Genomic DNA, 13,902 nt, shown 5'->3' with positions numbered 1-13,902 from the left:
TTTGCCTATTTGCTTCACAAGGTGTTCCAACCCTCTAAAAAATGTGGCTTAAGTTTTTTTCATTTATCCTCCTTCCAAAAGATTACTATTTTAAAAAAATGAAAAATGTCTGAATCAACTTATATAGAAATATTCATGACCATCATTTCATTTCTGAAATAAGCAACTTCAATGATTTAAACTTGTTTAATTCAGTTACCCAAGTTTCTTATACCAACGTCCCAGGTAGAAGAATATTTAATAGATGAATAAAAAAGCAAATATTTTTATTTACATTAAATATTTAAGTTAAATTTTCCATAAGACATTTTATTTTATATATATATATATATATATATATAATATATATATATATGGACACACACATTCTAGATAAAATAAAAAGACAAATCAACTTGAAAACAGTCACATTCATTCAAAATACTAAAGAATTCCTGTTATGTGATAATAGTTATCACATAAAACATGTAAGTATGGTCATTTTCTTCATTCAAAACAAAATGTTACATTATCAAACACTACTTACTTCTGTAGACTTTTAGGGGGAAGTCATGAGGAAAAACCCAGATTGTGTGAATTTTATAAAACCTGTAGATTACGTTGGAAGGAATCTTTGAGATCACACAGTCATCTTTCCACCCAATATTTAATTTGCCTTTGTAAACATACTGAAATGTCATGTAAAAATAATACTTATTAACTTTAGTCAACAGCATATAATTTACTGGACTACTTTAAAAGCAAGGTACTTTTAAAAAATATTTGCTGAATGAGACATAGTTCTTATACTGGAGAGAAATAAAAGAAAGTTATAAATCAAGCAAAGGCATCTGAATACAAGTTTACTCAACAAATATTATCCGCTGTACATGTAACACTGTGCCAGACGGTAAGAGAAGGAAAGGATACTGACATTTACTGAGCATTTAAAATGCACCAGACTCTGTGCTAGACACAACGTATATTATCCAATAAAATGTCACGCCAACCTTAGAAAGTAAACATTATCATTCCTATTTCAGAGATGAGGAATACTGAGTTCAGTAGTGACTCCAGATGCATCTGCCAGTGAGCTTATTGTTTGTACCAAATAAAGCTGTGTGTCCTGAACAAAGTGAAAGAGCCGAGTTAGAGAAACTGGGATTACAACCCATGTCTCTAGGTCTCCTGCCATGCTGAGCAAGAAAATAATAAAATAAAGTATCTAATTTCAAGGAATTGTATGATTTACTATTTAAGAAGCAGTGAAAGAGTTATGCTTAGTAGCAAAACTCTAAATAATATTTATTATAGTTAATGAAAAGCCAATGCTTCCTTTAGTAGAAAAGCAATTCAAGTATTAAGCTGGTAATAGCAATAAAGTATTTATGGTAATATCCTATAGATAATTTATAAACCGTCATTAGAGTATTACAACAAAATTTTCTAAAACATCCCCAAATTTGGAAGCAACTGACATTAGCTCTCACCTCATCACCAGATTAGAAGCTATTGAAACGAGCTGCAATGTGAGCGGTAGTCCCAACATCTTAGAGAGCCACTGTTTTTGTACAAAACAGGATTTCTTTTTCCTTATATGTCTACACATACTATATTGTATTTGATAAAACACCATGGGAGGTATAATGCTCTTTATATGAAAACTGCATGAATGTTTTGGAAAGACCCAAAGAAAGCAAGTGACAAAACAAAAAGCCACACTGCTGTATAATTAAGCATGAGCAAGACAACTATAAACAACTGAGAAGTCATAAAACACTAGAAGGATCCTACACTCTCCTTCCTTCATAAACCATTAAGTTCTTGCTCCAAAGCTAGGAATTGGTGATAACGCACTAATTTAGATAAGAATGTTGACCCAGAGCCCCAGGCAAAAGATACATACTCAAAGAAAAGATTGGCATATGAATATATAGTTATATTTTTTAAGTAAAGATATTTTTTTAAGGTACATGTGAATCATTTTTTATGGCCCCTCACTTAAATCAACTTTCAATCAACCAAAAACTACCACCAGTCATCATCAAATCAGGTTAGAGGATTTGACTCATGATATGTGCCGATATGGGTATACAATTTTTTTCAGCAATGACACACAAGAAACTAGTCACAACAATTACCTTCAGAACAGTGTTTCTCAACCTCGGCACTATGACATTTTGGGCTGGATAATGCTTTGTTGTGGGCGTTCTGTCCTGTGCACTGTTTGCAGCATCCTTGCCCTCCACCTGACAGATGCTAACAGCAATCCCCTCCTAGTCATGATTGCCAAACGTCCCTGCAGGAGGGAGGGGAGGCCTGCGGAAGTGTCCCTGGTTAAGAAACACTGACTTAGAAAGAGACGGACGAGGACGTGTCAAGAAGACTGTTAGCGGCTCTCCTTTTCTGGACCATATGAGTTATCATGGTGGTAGGCTGAATAACGGTCTCCCAAAAGATAGCCACGTCTCAGTCCCTGGAACCTGTGAATATTACCTTATTTGGAAAAAGGATCTTTGTAGATATGATTAAGTTAAGGATCTTGTGATGGGAGATTATCCTAGATCATCAGGTGGGCCCTAAATGCCATCATGTGTGTGCTTATAGAGAGGAAGAGGGAGCTCGCTCTTTCTCTCTCTTGCTCTCTCTCTCTCTCTCTCTCTCTCACACACACACACACACACTCATACATGAAGGAAATGAGAAGAACAGAGCTGAGAGAGATCTGGGATCCTGGCCTTGAAGATTGGAGTAATGCAACCACAAGTCAAGGAATGCTGGCAACCACTACAAACTGGAAGGGGCAAGGAACACATCCTCCTCTCGAGTCTGTGGAGGGAGCCTGGCCCTGCTGACACCTTGATTTGGGATCAGTGATACTAATTTCAGACATCTGACCCCCAGAATTCTTAGAGAATCAATTTCTGTTGTTTTAAGACACCAAGTTTGTGGCCATTGGTTACAGCAGCCACAGGAAACCAATACAATGATATGAGGGTTTTATTATGATTTAAAAAATTGTTGATGAGCAAACGAGATAATGAAACATAGTAAGCATTCAATAATACTGTTGATGCCATTATCAGCACTAAGCCAACTATGACCAAGTTCTAAGCTCTTGATAGCGAGAGGTAAAAATAAGGACGTTCCAAAGGTAAAACCAGGCATATATGCGCAAGACTAATATGAGTGAAAACACGTGAATCAGCCAATCGTGTGATATGTACTCGTCAGTTATGTAAGTGTTATGTTATAATTTGTCATGTACTGAAAAGATAAATCGTGGATGAGGCCAGCCAAAGACAGCTTCTTGGGGGAAGCAAGCTCGAACATTTATTAGTAGAGAAGAAACAAGGCAGCAAAGAAGGGAAGAGTATGAAAGCGAGCAAAGCAATGGAAATCAATCAGATGCTTGCAGAGGTATCAATATGGCTAAAGTAGAGACGAAGGTGAGACAGACCAAGTTCTAGGGTTAGAGACATCTAAATGGTAGAGGACCCTGAAAGCTATGCTGACTGACATGGTCATTAAAGTGAATTTATAGGATGTACTATTTTACAAATATTGGCCCTTGGGGACTTTAAAAATATAAACATGCTCTGGCCCCACACTGGACCTACTAAATTAGAATTTCTTGGTGTAAGATAAGCCTAAAGGATTCTGATATGCACTCAGGTGGAGAATCTCCATACCAGAGTCAATTCATGGTAAAAATGACCTAAAGAATAAAAATATATGGGCCGGCCCCATGGCTAAGTGGTTAAGTTCGTGCGCTCTGCTTTGGCGGCCCAGGGTTTCACCAGTTTGGATCCTGGGGGCGGACATGGCACTGCTCATCAGGCCATGCTGAGGCAGCGTCCCACACAGCACAGCCAGAAGGACCTACAACTAGAATCTACAACTGTGTACTGCGGGCTTTGGGAAGAAGCAGAAGAAGAAGAAAAAAAACGACTGGCAACAGATGTTAGCTCAGATGCCAATCTTTAAAAAAAAAAAAGAATAAAAATATCATAAAGTATATATTATATCTTCAAAGTAAGCATTCAACTAAATCAGCTTAGCATTAACCCGAGTTAAAACTTCTCCCAAGATGCAGCCCCTCTGGGTTCCACCACAGACTTTCTCTAAATGAATCCCTCACACTTCACTTCTCCTTTCCTAAGCATATGGCCCTTGATCTGCTCAGTCACTTTTCTCATACTTTCTCAAAAATTTTTCTAGAGAAATTCCATGCACCTCCAGCTGCCCTCCCGCACCTTTTCACAACACTCACCTGACCCAACTAAGATCTTACGATGTTTCTAGAACAAGGGAACCACGTAAAAGTAAAGTTCCATTAACATACTATATAATAAACAATTTATAAAACTGCTCTATTGACCATTTACTGTAATAAAATCCTAAGTACATTTATTGAATGAAATTCTAAATCGCTTTTTACAAAAGATTTCCAGAAGCATAAAATTATGAAACGGCTCTATAAAAAGCTAATCAGCTAAGCCCCTTCACTTCAATCTTTACTTAAGTGCTACTAAGTAGCCAACAAAGTGCTAGGCTCTGAAAGATACAAAGTGTATGGAAATCTCAGTGATTTAGAAACAAACTTTACCAGTCCCAGGCTAGAAGAAAGGAGGATCTGGGAAGGGGAACTAAATATAATCCTAAAAGGAATCTTCTTGGGGGCAGGGGGACGGACCGGCAGGGATGGATGGACCATAGACTTTGCTGGCTTTACCCTAGCCTGGGTTTGTCTCATGACTAAAGCCAAAAACAAAGCAACACAACTTAGTGTCCAGATAAATAAGTCATACATTAGCTCCTTCCTCTCCCATGAACTACATTAATTTATGCGTATTCCCAGGTGTTTCTATTTGCCTTAGTACTCTTCAGAAATTTCAGTCACATGAAATTCTATTAATATATATTTCCACCAGCAATGTGAGCGACCACCTCATATCCTCCTCAAAAGCATTATCAAACTTTTTTGATCTGTCAATCTAATAGATGAAAATGGGATCTCATTTTTAATTTATGATATTTATATCATAAAGTTTATGTATATCATAAATGATATCATAAATACAGAATATCATAAGTGAAGTTTAATGTCTTTATATATGCTTAACAACCATTTGGATTTCCTTTCCTGTGAATTATCTGTTCATGATCTTTGCCCACTTTATGGTTGGCCTTTTTCTTATTTATTTGCAGCTACTCTTTACATATTAAGGAAGTTAGCCTTCTGTCTATAATACAAGTTGCAAGTATTTTTCTCAGCTCTTGCATTATCACGATACTATTTTTATTGATTGTTTCTTTCCTTCATGTATATATTTCATTGTCCTCAACCAAACTGTAAATTCCTTCCATGAAAGAAAGGATTTTTGTGTGTGTATCCTCAGGAGAGTGCTTTTCAGATCTTCCAATTTCCTACACTAACAAAATTTAAAACAGGGGAAATCAGCCTTTTAGAGGGTGGTCAAGTGTGAACATTAATTATCACTGAGGCACCTACATGGGTTGTTTCTCCAGTCCCATTACACATGGGTAAAGCACATACAACCACGTTCTAATAATACACACAGTTTGTTGAACAGGGGAGGAATGGATGCTAGGTGAATCTGTTTCCTGTTATCTGGGCTGATACTGGGAAAACTTAGGAGCTGCTGGCAGCCATATTTTCCATTAAAAGGACTAGGAAGTTGTTCTCTACAGCAAGAGAAGAAATGAAGCAAATGCACAGTGAGGAATAAAGAGATGAAGCATATTGTGTTGGCACCAGAGTCTCTGAGTCCCAACCTTTGGATTCCATTAGACACTCCCTGCATCTTTACAGATCTCTTGCTTATACCAGTTAGATGTCCATTATAGCCAAAAGTGGCCTACTTACTGCAATAACCGTCTACTCACATCATTTCATAAAGGGACATTATAACACCAAAACCTCAGGGAGAATAGAACCTCAGATTTTTAAAAAAGGAATATTTAATGACAGTGTATGTGCCATGAACAGGTCTAAATCCTTGAAACGTGGTGTTAAACAAAAGAGAGAAAATCTCTGTTCTCATGGGGCTTAAATTCTAGTGAGATTATACAGATAATAAAATAACATAAAAATACAATTTCAGATACTAAGTGCTTTGCAGAATTTTTTTTAGGGAAATGAGGATAGCGTCATTCTCAAAGGGTGGATAGATAATGCTGTTTGTCTAAGAAGGTGACATATAAACTGAAACCTAAAATGATGAAAAAGAGCCACTCATGTAATGTTTTAGGAAGAGAATTCCAGGCAGAGAGAATAGTCCTAAGTCACGAACAAGCCATAGAATTTCTGAAGGACAGAAAGAAGGGCAGAGTAGATGGAATACAGTGAACAGCGGGGTGAGAGGGGCTGTTAGAGAAGTGATAAAAGAGTAACAGAGCTAAGAGGAAAAGATGTAAGCTGGTCAAGCGAGTAGGGATCAGATCACGTATGGGAACTAGCAGGCAGTGGAAAGGATTTGAAAGTAACTTGAGCTTTATGAAAAACTCACTAGATTATCTCTAATTCTCATTTTGCCTTGCATCACTGATAACTTTAGCAGACAGGCCTTTAGAAATTACCACCCCCAAGTATTTGACACAATCCTGACATTAGCCAGAAGTGAACATTTCCTAAGCATAAAATCTCTCTTCTGGTATACCATGAATTATTTATTTATTTTTAAAGAATTTTAGGACCAAAGTAAAGCCATCTTACAGGAAAGAATAATAATCTAGGATGACAGGAGGATAGAAACTACTCCGAATTCTACCCCATTTTTTATACTGTGAATGAATCTACTATGATAAAGACTGTACAAGGGTCTTAGTTAAGGAAGAATGTGAAAACTTAAGTCCTTTCTAAGCTACTGTAAACATAACATCCTTTGTTTTACTGAGTTCACTATTATTAAATTGGACATTAATAAGGTTAAATACTGTCAGAAGAGAAAAAGTGGAAACCAGATTTCTAACTTTATGTACCTGCTAAGAATAGCCACAGCTTAATGGCCAAGAAAGTTGTGAGTTTTAATCTTATCTCTATTACTGTGATAAATGAAGAACTCCTATGTGGTGAAATCCGGTACAAAGGACTCTTGAATATCTCCTCCTCAGAAAGATTATAATAGGAGACCAACCTATTTAAAGAGTGTTAGAGATAGTATACCTCACAGGAGAGTGATATTCTCTCCAGATCTTTCCAGACAACTAACATCTGTGTACACTAAGCAAGTAATTAAACCTACCTTGCTTCTAAGATTAATGTCAGTAAAGTCAGATCTTTGAAAGCTCTAATGTATTCATGAATCTCATCTTTCACTATGTTAGGTATTTAGTTAGCCCACTTAAGAGTAGACCAAAAAGTAGACTGTTAATAACACTATCTATAAAGAGAGGTACTTTGTGAGTGTGGTGGGAGCTAAAGAAATAAAAGTCATTAGACACCTTGATCAAGACTTGATTCTGAGCACATCCTCCTCAACGCATTTCCAGCAGTTTGGCAAAGCGCCCAGGGATGGTTAGCAGCCAGTGTATGTGAGGGAGAGATGTGGTCAACGTAAATCGTAAAGTCTCCCCCCAGTGGTCACATACAAATAACAGAATGACTGGGGAAATCATTGCAGCTTCTGCGAGACTGACCCAAAATACTCTAAGCAGAACCTGGTCCTTGCAACGAAGAAATAAAATCTTTAATTCAATACTAGCACTATATCAGCAAAGAGATCTCTTGTGCTTATCTGTTCTCATGATATTCCTAAATGGGAAGACTATTTTTGGAAGGAAAGAACCTACAGTCAAAGCAAAACTAGCATAAATTTTTCTCACTATAATTTTTTAGGAATAACTTAACAATATCCTTAAACAGCCCAGTATTTGCTTTAGCTAATGGGCAGGTTCACTCTTCCTGAAATAAATATTGGCACATCCCTTGCAAATTAACTACATTTACCTGAAATAGAGTTCTGATACAAATTTAGTCACTTACCAAATGAATCACCTTGGAAAAGAAAATTATTATCAGTGTTACATACCTAATGTCTAATTTGCAAAATACTCTTTTTCAAAAACCACCTAAAACTAGGTAATTTATAATACAGTAAGTGATGTCACATGTACAAATGGGTCCTCTTGCCTCTTTTAATACTTAGTTTCTTAGTGTTTTTGTAATTAGACAGCCTTTGGCTAGCACTAACCCTGTACTATTTGCAACTCTCAGCAATAATTCGGTGATATTACTACTTTTTAACAAAGCTTGGATGTCAAAAATGTGAAAGGCATTTAATTAAAACATCTGTTGTTTAACCATCCACTATTAAATGATAAAGTATATAAAGGGATGGTAAATAAACAACTTCTACTTAAAGACAGTTTTTTAAAAGGTAACAAATACAGAGTCTCACAATTGGGATTTTCTCGGTTATCCCAAGCCAAAAAGAAGGGGAGAGGGAAAGGAGAGAGAGAAGCAGGCTGTGTAGTCTTCTGGAACAATTTCAGCCTGAAATGAGACTCAGGAAAAAAGCAAACTGCTCCTTCAAATGTTTAAGAAAAATATGATTCATTTTTTAAAATCCAACAGTTGGCCTAGAGAACAGCAAAAAACGATCCTGTCTTAAATAGAGCTACCAGACTTGCCTAAGCATCTTAATTTTTCCAGTGTTTATTTAATCTAGAAAGTAAAATAATTCGTTTTGAAATTCCAGATGGAAAAAGAATTGAGTGGCGTCAATTAGAAAAGGACACACACACACCCCTGAATGTTTTCCCATAAAGATATTTAGTGTGGAATCTCTATAGGACAAAACAGAGCAATTAGAAGTCTTACCTTCCGTATATTATGTAACCCCAGTCTAAAATAAAAGAAACATGGACCTTAAAAAGTAACAACACATAGTGCAGACATATATTTCAACATGTATTTAAATATATGATAAATTTAAGATAAAATGACCTCAAAATGATACAATACACAAAAGTTCTTTGTTTACTGTAATAAGACCTCAGAAGACATGACCAAAATCAGGCCTCATACCTTGTAATTGCACAGGAGATGCCTAAAATAAGCAATATTACATGAGGTCCGTTATCCCTAAGCACTGCAACTATCTCTGCATTCATAACATGGTGTTACCTCAGCTAATATAGTCGACATACATAAGTTTCCAAACGAACCATTTGAAAGATTCAACTGGAAGAAATGGCTGCTAAATCATAATCCAATTGAAAAGCATTTTAACGCACCTCAAATGTTCCGAGCCATACTACAAAACGACCAATCCAGGAAGCATAAAGTAAAATTCCAACAAGCCCCAAAGGCGCAGGAAAGAGTAAAACGTGGCTGGCTAGACCTTAACAGGCTGTTTATAAGTAATGCGGAGAATTTTCTGAGCTTCCCCACCAGCCTTCAATTCCCTTCCTCCCCTGCCCCCAGCCCCCCTTTCACAAATGTATGCCCCCGCTGATGGAAGTTTAATGGCTGGAATCTCGAGCTGCAATCCTAGGAGCTGGGGAGATTGAGACTAAACTCCCCATAAAGTGTTAAAAAGTCCTCTGCAAAAAATAACCAATCCACATCCTGTCATCATACCCACCAGATGATCTCTCAATCGACTCCCTCCTGGCCCTCCACCCCGCCAAAAAAAACCCCCAAAAAGGCCCCGACACCTTTCTAATTCCTGATAAATGCACCCAGGACCGGCAAGCTGTGTCTCAGCAGCTAACGCCTCCGGAGCAGCGTGTGCTCGGCCCACAACCACTTTGGCCAAACAACTGGAGTCTCGTGCCTGGGACGTAGCAGCAGTACTTGCAAAAAGCCTCCTCCCCCAAGAACTCGGAGCTCGGGAGCAAGCCAGAAACCGGCGGCATCCCTCCTCTCGAGACTGACCCCGAAGGTGTCAGTCACAGCCACTACGGCCCCCGGCGCCGCTCTCCATTCATGCTTTAACGCCACTCCCTCCGCAGAGGGTGTCCGCGCCGGCGCCCGGCGGGGCCCCGCGACCCCGACCCCGACCCCAGCCCCAACCCCGTCCCAGCCGGGGCCGCGCCGGGGAGCGCGGGGCGGCGCGGCGGCCAGCAGCATGGGCCAGACACGTTGCCGCGCGCCGGCCCGCCCGCCTGCAGCTCCGGAGCCAGGCGCCCGGGAAAGCGCGTCCCTTCCGCGCGGGCCGGGCCGGGCGCGCCAAGCAGCCCTCGCCACCCGCGCCGCCTCCGCAACCCCGGGCCCCCGCCCGCGGAGCCCAGGTGCCGAGGGGGCGGGGCGGGCCGGGGTCCCCGCGTGGCGCGCGGCGACGAGCAACAGGGCGTCCTCCGGCCGGCCCCGGCGAGCGGCGAGACCGTTACCCGAGCGGCGTGGGGGCCCCGGCAACTCACCGGCTCGCACCTCGGCCGCCTCCGCGCCGCCGCCGCCGCTCCCCACGCCCGCCGCTGCCGCTCTCGCTCAGCCGCAGGCGCCGCCGAGCAGCCCCATCTACAAACTCGGGGCTCGTAGTTGGGGATTGGAAAGGCGGCTCTCGCTCCCCTCCGCCTCCCGCTCCCTCCGCCCACTCCCCGGCTCCCCACTCCGCCCCGGCTCCGGTTGCCGGCGCCGCCACCTCCGCGCGCGCCGCCTGCTCCCCTCCGCCACCCTCCTCCTCCTCCTCCTCCTCCACCTCCCTCCTCCTCCACCTCCTCCTCCTCCTCCTCCCCCTCTTCCCCCTCCTCCTCCCACCGCCGCTGCCGCCGGGGCGCGCGCCCTCCCGGCCTTGCGCGTGCGCCGGACGCCGGGGAGCGCGCGCTCGGGCGCGAGGAGGCGCCACCGCCTCCGGAAAGCCGGGCCCCGCCCCTCGGGCCGCGGCGCAGCGGCCAGGTGGAGCCCCCTCCCTGCGAGCGCCCGCAGACGGCGCCCGCCTGCGGCGCCCGGGGCTGAGCCTGCGCCCCGCGGCCTCCCCGCAGGTCCTCCGGCTCCTGGCCTCCCGCCGCGCCCGCGAGAGGGTCCGTTAGACCCGGTCCCGCCGGCTCTTCCACGGCGAAATTGCCGCTGTCATTCAGCATTTACTGATGGGCAAGATACTCTACGGAGCATCAAAGAAACTCCTCTCTGCCCTTTCCAAGAGTTTACATTCAAAGAACCCGGTCGTGGGGCACAAAGGATTAAACAGACCTCGAAGAAAAGCCTCTGGAAAATCTCCTCCCTCCCCCCACCCCCACCCCTGGTTCTGATGTGTATTTGGCAGGTTCTACAGCGCTGACTGTATCCTTCATAAATTTTCTCCCAAAGGCCCAACCGGGGAGTGTGATTCACCCCCGAGGAAACGGACGGACTCTAGCTCTTTTCACAGCATCGAGGCCCCCGTGCAGCTCCCAGAGCCGGCTTTGCCGGACCCTCCCGGGACACCAGTTGTTCAGCTCCTCCCAAACATCTGGCTTTCCCAGACCTCGGAAGGGGGGACGACGCCATCATTTCCACCTCGACTCTTTTGCGTAGAAAATGGTGAACTGTGATGAGTGTCCGGGTGTGCAGATGACACGTTTTGACAGGAGCGCAGATTTAATTTTTCAGTTGAAAGGAACTGAGCAATGCAGTGCAGCACAGGCTCTGGCGAGAAAAACACAGCAAGGCAATCAGAGAACTTTCTATTCCCTTAACACCTACCTAATCCCGAAAGATGTCTGTGAATCCTCAGAGCTGTAATGGGGAGCTGTTGTGTTCTTCCAAAAATTGAAGAAACTCTGAAGATGCTATTTAAGTTTTACAAAATGTTCACTGCAGTCCTTTCAAACCATGAACGTAGAAAGTGCAAGTAAAACTTGACATGGGAGGAACATAACAGCAGGGAGCCTCCTCTGTGCAGCCTTTCCTGGTTTCTCTTGGATGTGTTGCACAGCCCTGCACAAACCAGGCGTTTGAGAAATGTTTGCAGAATGAGTAATGCGTCATGGCCCTTTGGGTTCAGAGTTGGAGATTCAAGCTGTATTGTCGCCCCTCTCTGTGAATGTGGTTAGCGTGGAAGGGAGAGAGGGAATCCTATGGGTCAAGTGTCCTTAGAAGGCCCAGCCACGGAAAAAGGGGTTTTTCTCCTTGGTCTCAACCAAGCATCAAAGATTAGTTTACTTTTCCATTGGGATCATTAATTTTGCAAACCAACATGCAAGAGGAGTTTGTAAAGTATTGATTTAGAACTTTCTTTCCTGGAACAGCAAACCTGAGGAAGGGAAATTAGAAGCATTTAAGGAGACCTGAGTGTACTAAGTGGTACAGAGTAACTTTGGGCACATGTTGGGCCCCCTCTCTGCAGTCCCGCCAGGTGGATGAAATGAAGTAGGGTCGGCTATGTGCCCAAGAGTGAGGCAAGATGGAGGCGGAATGGAGGAATGAGGTTTCTCGGAGAATCAACCGACCTTTCAGGTCTGCCTTAGCCTCCTTCTTGCTTCCCAGGCCCATGTACTTTCCACAGGATACCCAACGGCATATTCCTGTGCACGCTACCCAGGCCTGCGAACTTTTATTTTCTTCTCCCTTCTGACTCCCAACCTCACCACAGCCCCTCACCCCAGCTAGTGCCCTGAGCTCCTCTGAGGGAGAGGGGGTGAATGTCGTTGCTGGGTCTGTTCCTGATCCCTTATAGCACACTTTTATTTTCCCAAGGGTCTTCTGGGAACAATATCCTAACCTCCTACTCCATCCCTACTCCCTGCACTTAGGGTGAAGTTAACAGAAAAAGTTGGGGGGAGGGAGAGAGAGGGGAGTTTCTGTTGCTCAAATCACAACATGTAGACATTCCTGATTTACAGCTAGGACCAGCCCTGCCGACTCCCTTCTCCCTGAGTGTTCCAGGGACCCAGCATTTGGGAGCAGCAATAAGAGAACAATTATCTTTCATTTACAGCTCCAAGCCTGTTCTCTAAATAATGACAGCAGCTGGCAGATGGAGGCTCTCACAGTTATAAGACTCAGCCTCATCCTCAGAGCCAGAAAAACGATTTTGCTCCACAACTGTCTCCAGTTGCTTCTCTTCAGGATGCTCTTGTTTGTGAAGTTTCTCTTTCAGTGTCTATATTTTATCAAATACTCATCTACAGGTTATGTTATGAAACACTACTCCTTTTTATAAATAATAGTGCCACTTTATGACATTCTGCCCTTCCTCTAAACTTTAAAGGTGGGACATGCCAGAATAAATTTAAAAGTGATCTAATATGAACATTGGAACTCTCATCATTGCTTGGTAGCCCACCTTTCTGAGAGATCATCATTTCTGAGACACCGCCCATCCATTTCCAACACCTGCTACAAATTCTTCATTCCGGGAACGGGAACATCATGATTGAAAATGGTGGGGAATCCTTCTCTTCAGGGTCCTTAATGGTCTGACTTTTCCTTTCCTTCAAGGTTACTCTAATGGGGTCATAATTTTACCACAGCCTAATATCTCCTAACTGTAACTCAATTTAAAGTCTGAATTTTGATTCTTTATTCTGGAGCATCCATCACTGGCTTTATGTATGTACTCCTTCGAATATAAACAAAAGCTTATATACTTTTTGTGCGTGAGTGAGGAAGATTCGCCCTGAGCTAACATCTGCTGCCAATCCTCCTCTTTTTTTCCTTTTGCTTGAGGAAGATTAGCCCTGAGCTAACATCTGTACCAGTCTTCCTCTATTTTGTATGTGGGATGCCTCCACAACATGGCTGATGAGTGGAGTAGGTCCACACCCAGGATCCGGACCTGCAAACCTGGGCCGCCGAAGCAGAGTGTGCACAACTTTAACCACTTGGCCACGGGGCTGGCCCCCATATACTTTTAACACAATTGTGTTTTCTTTTCTCTTGTGACCTGCTTTGCTGCTTCAGAAGTTGAAAATTTTGCTAATAGTTAAAGCCCCAAATTTTAGCAAAGCAAGTGCTATCTGCTAATTTTCTAATTA

At 42.7% G+C, this 13,902-nt stretch overlaps 1 protein-coding gene across 9 annotated transcripts in view; it reads right to left on the bottom strand.

Annotated features, from left to right (window-relative positions):
- Positions 1-10,605, bottom strand: part of PALS2 (protein associated with LIN7 2, MAGUK p55 family member) — a 101,419-nt gene extending 90,814 nt beyond the window's left edge. For 2 of the 9 annotated variants that reach the window (XM_070616015.1, XM_070616025.1), the window contains exon 1: positions 10,369-10,605. The gene's annotated coding sequence lies outside the window, so the exon portion shown is untranslated. Of the gene's footprint in view, positions 1-9,240; positions 9,521-9,663; positions 10,030-10,368 lie in introns of those variants that run through there. The other 7 variants (XM_070616026.1, XM_070616016.1, XM_070616027.1 and 4 more) reach the window with 7 other exon arrangements.
- Between the last annotated feature and the right edge of the window lie 3,297 nt (positions 10,606-13,902).

The sequence above is a fragment of the Equus przewalskii genome, chromosome 4 (genome assembly GCF_037783145.1).
Source record: "Equus przewalskii isolate Varuska chromosome 4, EquPr2, whole genome shotgun sequence".
NCBI lineage: Eukaryota > Metazoa > Chordata > Mammalia > Perissodactyla > Equidae > Equus > Equus przewalskii.
Note: the sequence above shows the minus strand (reverse complement) of the source record. Positions and strands in the feature narration are given on the sequence as shown.